This window comes from Dromaius novaehollandiae, unplaced genomic scaffold, assembly GCF_036370855.1.
Source record: "Dromaius novaehollandiae isolate bDroNov1 unplaced genomic scaffold, bDroNov1.hap1 HAP1_SCAFFOLD_45, whole genome shotgun sequence".
Lineage (NCBI taxonomy): Eukaryota > Metazoa > Chordata > Aves > Casuariiformes > Dromaiidae > Dromaius > Dromaius novaehollandiae.
This window is the reverse complement of record NW_026991505.1, coordinates 899,111-907,952: the sequence shown is the minus strand read 5'-3', so window position 1 is coordinate 907,952 and position 8,842 is coordinate 899,111. Positions and strand designations below refer to the sequence as shown.

Below are 8,842 nucleotides of genomic sequence, written 5' to 3'. Positions count from 1 at the left end.
ATTGTGTCAGGAGACTCAGATGAAATGGACTGATGTTTTACCTCTGGCATTATTAAGAATCAGAATAACCCCAAGGGTTAGGGAGAAAGTTAGTCCATTTGAGATTCTGTATAGTAAACCTTACACGTTAAATTTAACTGGAAATGAAACTCAGATGCACATTAAGGGCCATTAAATTTTAAGTGATTCTCTCTTGTCTATGGCAAAGGTTCTTACTTCTCTCCATAGGTACATCCAGTTAAGATCTCCTGTACTTTTAGATTCAGCTGTACATTCATTCCAGCCGGGAGATCAAGTATATCTTCGAACCTGGAAGGATGAGCTGTTGATAGAAAAATGGAGAGGACTGTATCTGGTACTGCTAACAACAGATACCGCTGTGAAACTGCAGGGAATTGATTCCTGGATCCACCACACCCGAGTGAAAGCAGTACCTTGAGAGACGTGGAAAGCTGAACAAGTTCACCCTTTAACGTTAAAAATATATAAAGATATATGAGCTGTATTAAAAGTGAATCAGTTTTAAATTTAGATTGTATTCAGGGGAAAATTGCTTTAATCTGTTTGTTAGGAATAGGGTTAATATTGTTGTTATGGTATCTGCGTAAAAATGATGTTCTTAACAACCAGGGGAGAAATGTGGTGGTTATTTTTTCTAGGTTACCTGAGCCAAAGTTAAAGGGAATCAGGAAGGATTTGGGGGTCAAAATCTTCCTTTGGAAGTAAATACGAAATCTATGAAGATAGTTAACCAGAGGGATTGTTGGGTGTGTGCCCACTTCCCTGAAGATTCCAACAAGGGCTTCCCGCTAATTGGAGTGCCTCTTATTTTTTTCCTTTATGGAATTTATAAAACAGATAAGAAATGATAGTGATCAACCAAAATATGATGAAACAACAGAACAGGAATGGGAAGTCCAGAGTGTGACAGGAGATTATGATCAATGTATCCGAAGATGTAATAATAGAAATAAATAGTGGGAGAAACCTGTACTTTATGGAAAACAGCCGATCAACTGTACTGGAGCCATTAAGGTAGGAAGTTATGAAGATTGCTTTCGGATACCTGAAATAGGTTATAAGTGGCCAAGTAAGGAACTAAATGGGTGGCGTGTTCTGAAAGGTAGTGGATGGTGTTGGTTGTGTGAGAGCAAGGCACAAAAAGTGCTGCCTCCTAATTGGTCCGGGACATGTACTCTAGGGGCAATAATCCCAACCATTACTGTAACAAAGAACTGAATAACAGATATCAAAGATCATGGCTAAGAACATTCATGAGGAGACAAAAGAGGATCAATAATCCTTTAACGGATCAACCTACTAGGTTTCATTCATTCGCAAGGTGTCTGTTTCCACAATTGGGAGTGAGTGAACTTGAAAAAGCAATAGTAACTATTTCAGCAGTTATTGAGAGAATAGGGAATAAAACCTCTGATGCCATTACAGCTTTACAAGGGGAGGTTTCAGAGACTGCTAAAATAACCACCCAGAACGGAATGGCTCTAGGTATGTTATTAGCATCTCAGGGAGGAGTAGGTACAGTAATAAATACTAGTTGCTGTGTATATGTGGATCAAAGTGGGAGAATTTCTCCCCATCTAAATGAAAGCTGGAAGCAAACTGAAATCTTACATGGGGTTCAGCCAGATGATGCCTCTTTGGGATTTGAAGAAACAAAAGCCCCCTCTCCCCAGGGCAACGGGCCTGCGAGGCGCCACAGCCGCGCCACACCGCACATGTCGTGCAGTGCAGCGGCAGCTGCCGGGCTCGGAGGGGGAGGACAGGCACGGCCGGGCACACCTGAACTGTGCCCTCCCCTGCCTGCCAAGGGGCGGCACCGCTGCATCCACACCGCAGCTTGGGTGACGATTGACCGTCAAGCAGCGCTCAGACAGGCATAGCCGTGGGAGGAACCCGGGGCCACAAGTGCGTTCGAAGTGTCAATGATCAATGCGTCCTGCAATTCACATTAATTCTCGGAGCTAGCTGCTTTCTTCATTGATGCACGAGCTGAGTGATCCACTGCTAAGAGTTGTCTCGGTTTCGGTCCCCACCGAGGGAGGAGTGGACAGCATTTGCAGCCCCTGAGGGCCCCCTCTGCTCTGCCTCCCTCCTCATGTCGACACTGGCTGCTGAGCAAGGGACAGTAGAGAGAAAGAGGGCTCGCCTTGCTGACCATACAAGAACGGGGTGGGAGGGGGAAAGAAGGGCAGACCTGAACGAGAAGGGCACTGCCCACCGCCACCGCCAGTGCTGCTGTATGGGCTCTCCTCCACCACTCTCTCAGTGGTGCGCTGGTCCCTTGTTCCCGTCCGGGGTCCAGGGGGTGGGGACGTCAGCTGACTGCCTTTCCCTTGCACTGCCCCGACCACTGCCGTTTTGGTGCCTGCCGGGCCCCCCTCCCCCACGACACACCCACGGCACATGTCGAGCCACTTCCACCTGCCAGATCCAGAAGGAGTTTGAGAGGGTATGGATCGCCGCAGGAGGTAAAGCAGACAAGGTTCCATCAACAGGGGATGAACTCCCCGTTACAATTCCCACCGCACTGGAAGGGGGCATGTTGGTGTCCAAATGGGAAATTCCAGCTCCCCGTAGCATCTATCCTATTCCTAGCAAGTGGAGAAAAAGAGACTTAGAGAATTGGGCCAGTCTAAAAGCACAAGGCCACGGTATTAAGAACTTCTTAAGAAAACAATAGCATCCATAACTATTGGCTTCTACGTTACCGGGGAATTCCTCACAGGAAGTAATTGACAGCAATACAGCTGCATGCCAATGTCTATCCCACCAGGGAGTATTTGGCACGCAAGCTGGGAGAAGCGGCACTGAAGGGGTGCAGGCATTGTCCTGCAGAATGGGAGACTTGCTCACATATCATCGGCTACTGCCCTATAGTCCAGGACGTCTGGATAAAGAGACATAACATCTTGTGTGGCATGCTGCCTGAAGAGGTTAAGAGACTGGGGTGGGAGGTTTATCTAGAGCTCAGCCTTAGGGATCAGATGGTACCACCCAGCTGTTCCTTGGCTGGGGGACCACGGCCTCCTCGAGGTCGCATTCTCCTCTAGCACGTCCGTGGCTAGAAGGAGAAAGGGTTGAAGGGCCCCTATTTATATACACTGATAGTTGGCCACTACATAAGGGCCTTACGTATGGTCTATTGGGTATATGGGATGGGGTATTCACGCAAGAAAAGATGGGGAAAGCCCCTATGGCCTTGCATCTGGGAAGCCAGCACCCAACGCTGAATTGCCATAAGGCATGTGAATGCCCATGCAACCGATTCTGCCAAAGAAACCCAATATAATGGTGAGGTCGACACTATGGTGGCTCTACGTCTGGCCTTTGCTCCTGGAGTAGCAGCCTGCATTCACCACAGAACTGAACATCCGGGTGGAGAGAAGGCCAGGGGCTTGGAGGGAAGGAGTTGCGAGAGGCTGCAGGCACTGTCCGGCTGAATGGGAAATGCCTGGATGAAAAGGCATAACATCTTGTGCAAAATGCTGGTGAAGGAAGCAAGGGGGACAGACTGGGTGGTATTGGCAGAACAGTGTTTGAGGGAGAAGACCAACAAGCTCTTTAAGCCAGATTCGATTGTGGTAAATGGATCTCAGGCAAAGGGGGTGGACAGAACATTCCGGTTTGAAAGTTCTTTGTCATCTTTAGGGGATGCAGCAGCAGAAAAAAAGTGCAGAAGTAGCAGCACCTGGAGGAGCAGGTGAGAGAACTCCTGAATGCTGACGACGTGGAATTCCTGGGATTCCCAGTCAGTGCTAGAGGGAAGTGGCTTGCAGGCAATTTTGGCTTCTTAACTGACCTTGGGCTCTCTTTGAAGTGACAAAAGCGGATTGCGAGGCTCTTCATTAGAGGGGGCTCTTCTCTCCTCTCCTCTGGTGACATACTCCACACCTTTGCCAGCTTAGGTAAGGCTAGCTTTTAATGTGGCATGCAGGACTGCATGTGCCTTTTGAGAAAGTCCTTCCCAGAAGGCAACAGCAAAATTCTTCACAGAGATGGCACGAGTTACCTCAGTCATCTGAAAGCATTGAATGTTGCTATTGCTGGACCTTTGGTGGTTGTTTGAGGAGGTAGGGAGACGAAGGCGTCTGCCCGCAGAAGGGCTGGGAGAGTGCGTGCTGTCATGTGGGAGGTTGTGTGTGCATGGGTGGGTGTGGGCACCATCTCTGGGATGGTGGAGCTGGAGGCTGGAGAGGCAAGCTCAGAGCTCGGAAGCGTGGGTCCAGTAGGTTGTGGGTGCGTGGCCAGTGGGCAGTGCCCAGTGACGCCAGGCTCCAATGCCAGGGGTCTGCAGGGAGCCCCCTCCCTGAGGCAGGCTGTGCAGCTAGTGCACTGCTCCCTGCTGGGCTGGGCCAAGCCAGGCACCTGGGCTGGACTCAAAGTGAGAAAGGGGTTGTCCCAGGTTGGGAGAGAGGGCTCCCCATCCTTCTCATTTGGGTCTGCCCTCCATTTTTCCCCTGGCTGGCCGGCTCCCTTTCCCTCCCCCTACCTTGACCACTGTTGTTTCGGTGCCCACTGACCCCCCTCCCCATGGCACACCCGCTTCCGTAGTGTGTGTCGAGCCACTTCCACCCACCAGCTGGCGTCAGCTGTGGTGTTGTGTTGAGGCCAGCAGTGACAGTGCAGGTGTTGTGGCAATGGGCAGCGTAGGCATTGATTGGTGGTGAGAGGGGAAAGGAGGGAAGGGTTGCTATGCTGTTTTGTGCCAGGGTGAGAGTGGAGACAGCAACTGGGATGGGGAGCCAGCCGCTGCCGGCAGAGGGCTGTGCGAGTGCGTGAGAGAGCGAACGTTCAGGATCCGGGCCCAGGGGAAAGGTCAACCTCGTCCCCCGCCCTGCATGGCTGTCTGCAGGTGGGTACCATGCTGGTACTGCACCATACTGCCGTGCATGTGTGTTGGAGGGCCCCTGGCTGTCCTCCCACCTCCGTGGTGGCAAACTGCAGTCACTGCACTGCTTCCCCCTCGTCCTGGAAGGGGCCTTGGGCTGTCCGAGCTGCGGCAGCCATGTCAGAGTCCAGTACTCTCTGACCAGGTTCTTTTAGATATTGTACACATGCAGAGAGTGCAGTGTTTTATATTTAAGTTTATTTTGAAGGTATTTGATGTTACACAAGATTATTTAGCAGACTGATTCAATGATGTACTGAAATCACAATACAAGTGTACACTTAGACAGTTCAATCACAATACCAATGCGATTGCCAATCACTGGTGTCTATTATATGCTCACTGTCACGACGCTGCGAGTCCCCAGGCACTGGGAAGGACTCCGTGGGTTGAAGCCAGCTCAAGCCTGTTGCTCTCTTCAAAATTCCTTTGTTAGTAGTTGAGGTCTTCTCCTTTGTGTTGGGCTGAGCTATCTCAGGGAGACATTTACACCTGGTCCAGTTAACAGCTATAGCTGCTTACCTAAAACAAAGGTCACCCTCCAGTGCCCTTTGTGTTGAGATAAAGTCAGTTCTCTGTGCAACAGCAAGGCTTACAAGCTGCATCCTACATTATTCCTGAACTTGATGGAGCACCTCGCCCTCTGAGCCACCTTCTTCTCCCATTGCAGGGGTTATTGGTCAGTCACAGGCTGGTAGGCGCTTGCCCACTGACTCTGCCTTGTCTGGGGCCTCCTCTGGGACTTGAAGTGTGAGGGGCGGGTGCACGCCTGCCCCATCTCCACCCAATTGTGACCTCAGATCAGACATGGTGGCCCACTGAATTTAAGCATATTAGTCAGTGGAGCAAAAGAAACTAACCAGGATTCCCTCAGTAATGGCAAGTGAAGAGGGAAGAGCCCAGTACCAAGTCCCCGCCTTGTGGTGGGGCGCAGGAAATGTGGCGTACAGAAGCCCCCATCCCCGACACCACTCTCGGGGGCCCAAGTCCTTCTGATTGAGGCCCAGCCCATGGATGGTGTGAAGCCAGTAGTAGGGCGCCAGGACTGGGGCTTCTGGGAGTCGGGTTGCTTGGGAATGCAGCCCAAAGCAGGTGGTAATCTCCATCTAAGGCTAAATACCGGCACGAGCTCGATAGTCAACAAGTACCATAAGGGAAAGTTGAAAAGAACTTTGAAGAGAGAGTTCAAGAGGGTATGAAACCGTTAAGAGGTAAACAGGTGGGGTCCATGCAGTCCAGCTGGAGGATTCAACCCGGCAGGCTCAGTTGGCTGGCTCGGGTCTTGGCAGATCCTTGCCTCCGCCTCCCCTCCCACCCCTCGCGGGGGTGGGCCAGAGAACACCACCCAGCCAGCTGCCGGCCCCCGTCGGGTGCATTTCCGCCGTGGTGGTGTGCCGCGACTGGCTCCGGGTTGGCTGGGAAGGCCCGGTGGCAGGTGGCTTGTCACCGCGTGGTGGCAAGTGTTACAGCCCCCAGGCAGCAGCTCTCGTCAAATCTTGAGGCCAATGGAGAGGACCACCGCCACGCCTTCCTGGCAGCTTCCTGGACTCCGTCGCTGGTGGCACCACCGCTTTTCTCCCCACCCCCACTCACGGCTGAGGTGGGATCCCGAGGCGGAGGCAGAGCTGAGGGCGCACCACCAGCCCGTCTTGCCCGCTCCATCGGGGAGGTGGAGCATGAGCATCCATGCTAGGACCCGAAAGATGGTGAACTATGCCTGGGCAGGGCGAAGCCAGAGGAAACTCTGGTGGAGGTCCGTAGCGGTCCTGACGTGCAAATTGGTCATCTGACCCAACCGTAGGTGTGAAAGACTAATCGAACCATCTAGTAGCTGGTTCCCTCAGGACAGCTGGCACTCGCGGGCGGCAGTTTTACCCGGTAAAGCGAATGATTAGAGGTCTTGGGGCCGAAACGATCTCAACCTATTCTCAAACTTTCAGTGGGTAAGACGCCCGGCTCACTGGCGTGGAGCCGGGCCGTGGAATGCGAGTGCTTAGTGGGCCACTTTTGGGAAACAGAACTGGCGCTGCGGGATGAACTGAATGCCAGGTTAAGGCGCCCAATGCTGATGCTCATCAGACCCCAGAAAAGGTGTTGGTTGATAGAGACAGCAGGACGGTGGCCATGGAAGTCAGAACCCGCTAAGGAGTGTGTAACAACCCACCTGCCAAATCAACTAGCCCTGAAAATGGATGGCGCTGGAGCATCGGGCCCATACCTGGCCGTCGCCAGCAATGCGAAGCCATGTGGGCTACGCCGCGACGAGTAGGAGGGCCGCTGCGGTGCGCCTTGAAGCCTGGGGCACAGGCCCGGGTGGAGCCGCCACAGGTGCAGATCTTGGTGGTAGTAGTATTGTCCAAAAAGCGGATTCGTTGCCCAGTGTGCAATAAGCCAATAATTACACACTCAGGAGAGACATTTGCTTCTTTATTGCAGAGTTGCGCAAGCCTGGGTGCTCGGTGGTTTCCCACAAATCAAGCACACCCCCACAGCTTTTCAAGTAGCATTTATACAAACAAATTGCCAGGTTTGCAACTTTCCCTTTTACACTGATGGGTTAGTGATTTACATACAATTATAATTTTGCTGACACACCATTTTACTACTACGCATGCTCAGGGGAGGGGTCTTCACCTGGGCACGGGTCTTTTGGACCTGTGGGCCTGATTTTTTGTATCATAATGAGGACAGTTCAGTTAGGGATACATGGACCTCCAATTCTTTTGCCAAATTGGCAATACAAACCTAGAAATAAAACATTTGGATTTAATGTTTCTTTTAGGGCTTTAGCAGTTCCAGGATGCCCTTGATTAAAGAATGCTTCTTTTCAGAAAATAGAGAGAGAGGTTATCCTAATCTGCCTAGTTTAAACAGTATGAACATTCTTTCTGAGCTCCCAGGGTTGTCTTATAACAGTAGCAAATATTCAAACGAGAGCTTTGAAGGCCCAAGTGGAGCAGGGTTCCATGTGAACAGCAGCTCAACATGGGTCAGTCGGTCCTAAGCGATAGGCGAGCGCCGTTCCGAAGGGACGGGCGGTGGCATCCATTGCCTCCAGCTGATTGAAAGGGAGTCGGGTTCAGATCCCCAAATCCAGAGTGGTGGAGAGGGGCGCTGCAAGGCGTCCAGTGCAGTAACGCAACCGATTTTGGAGAAGCTGGCGGGAGCCCCAGGGAGAGTTCTCTTTTCTTTGTGAAGGGCCGGGCGCCCTGGAATGAGTTTGCCCCAAGAGAGGGGCCCGTACTTTGGAAAGCGGTCACGGTTCCGGCGGTGTCCGGTGAGCTCTCACTGGCCCGTGAAAATCCAGGGGAGAAGGTGTAAATCTTGCGCTGGGCCATACTCATATCCGCAGCAGGTCTCCAAGGTGACCAGCCTCTGGCATGTTGGAACAATGTAGGTAAGGGAAGTCGGCAAGCCGGATCGGTAACTTCAGGATAAGGATTGGCTCTAAGGGCTGGGTCGGTCGGGCTGGGGCGTGAAGCACGGCTGGGTTTATGCCGTGGCTGGACAAGGCGCTGTGCACCTGACCGGTGTCCCCCACCCCCCAGGTGGGTGGGGGTGGTGGTGGCAACTCGGGATGCACAGCAGGCCCTACCCGTGGATCGCCCCAGCTGTGGCAGGCACTGCCCGCCCCCTCCCTCCACTCCCAGCCGCCCCCCCCACACACCTATTCACAGGGGCTGGGGGTGTCCCGATGCACACACAGCTGCCGGCGATGGGGCAGGGGGAGCCAGGGTCCCTGGGCCAGCACCCCGCCTCAGCCAGTGCCTAGCAGCCGACTTAGAACTGGTGCGGACCAGGGGAATCCGACTGTTTAATTAAAACAAAGCATTGCAAAGGCTTGCAGCGGGTATTGACGCGATGTGATTTCTGCCCAGTGCTCTGAATGTCAAAGTGAAGAAATTCAATGAAGTGCGGGTAAACAGCAGGATT

At 52.5% G+C, this 8,842-nt stretch overlaps 1 pseudogene; it reads right to left on the bottom strand.

Annotated features, from left to right (window-relative positions):
* Positions 1–1,881: 1,881 nt before the first annotated feature.
* LOC135327092 (5.8S ribosomal RNA) lies at positions 1,882–2,034 on the bottom strand (annotated as a pseudogene).
* Positions 2,035–8,842: the final 6,808 nt, after the last annotated feature.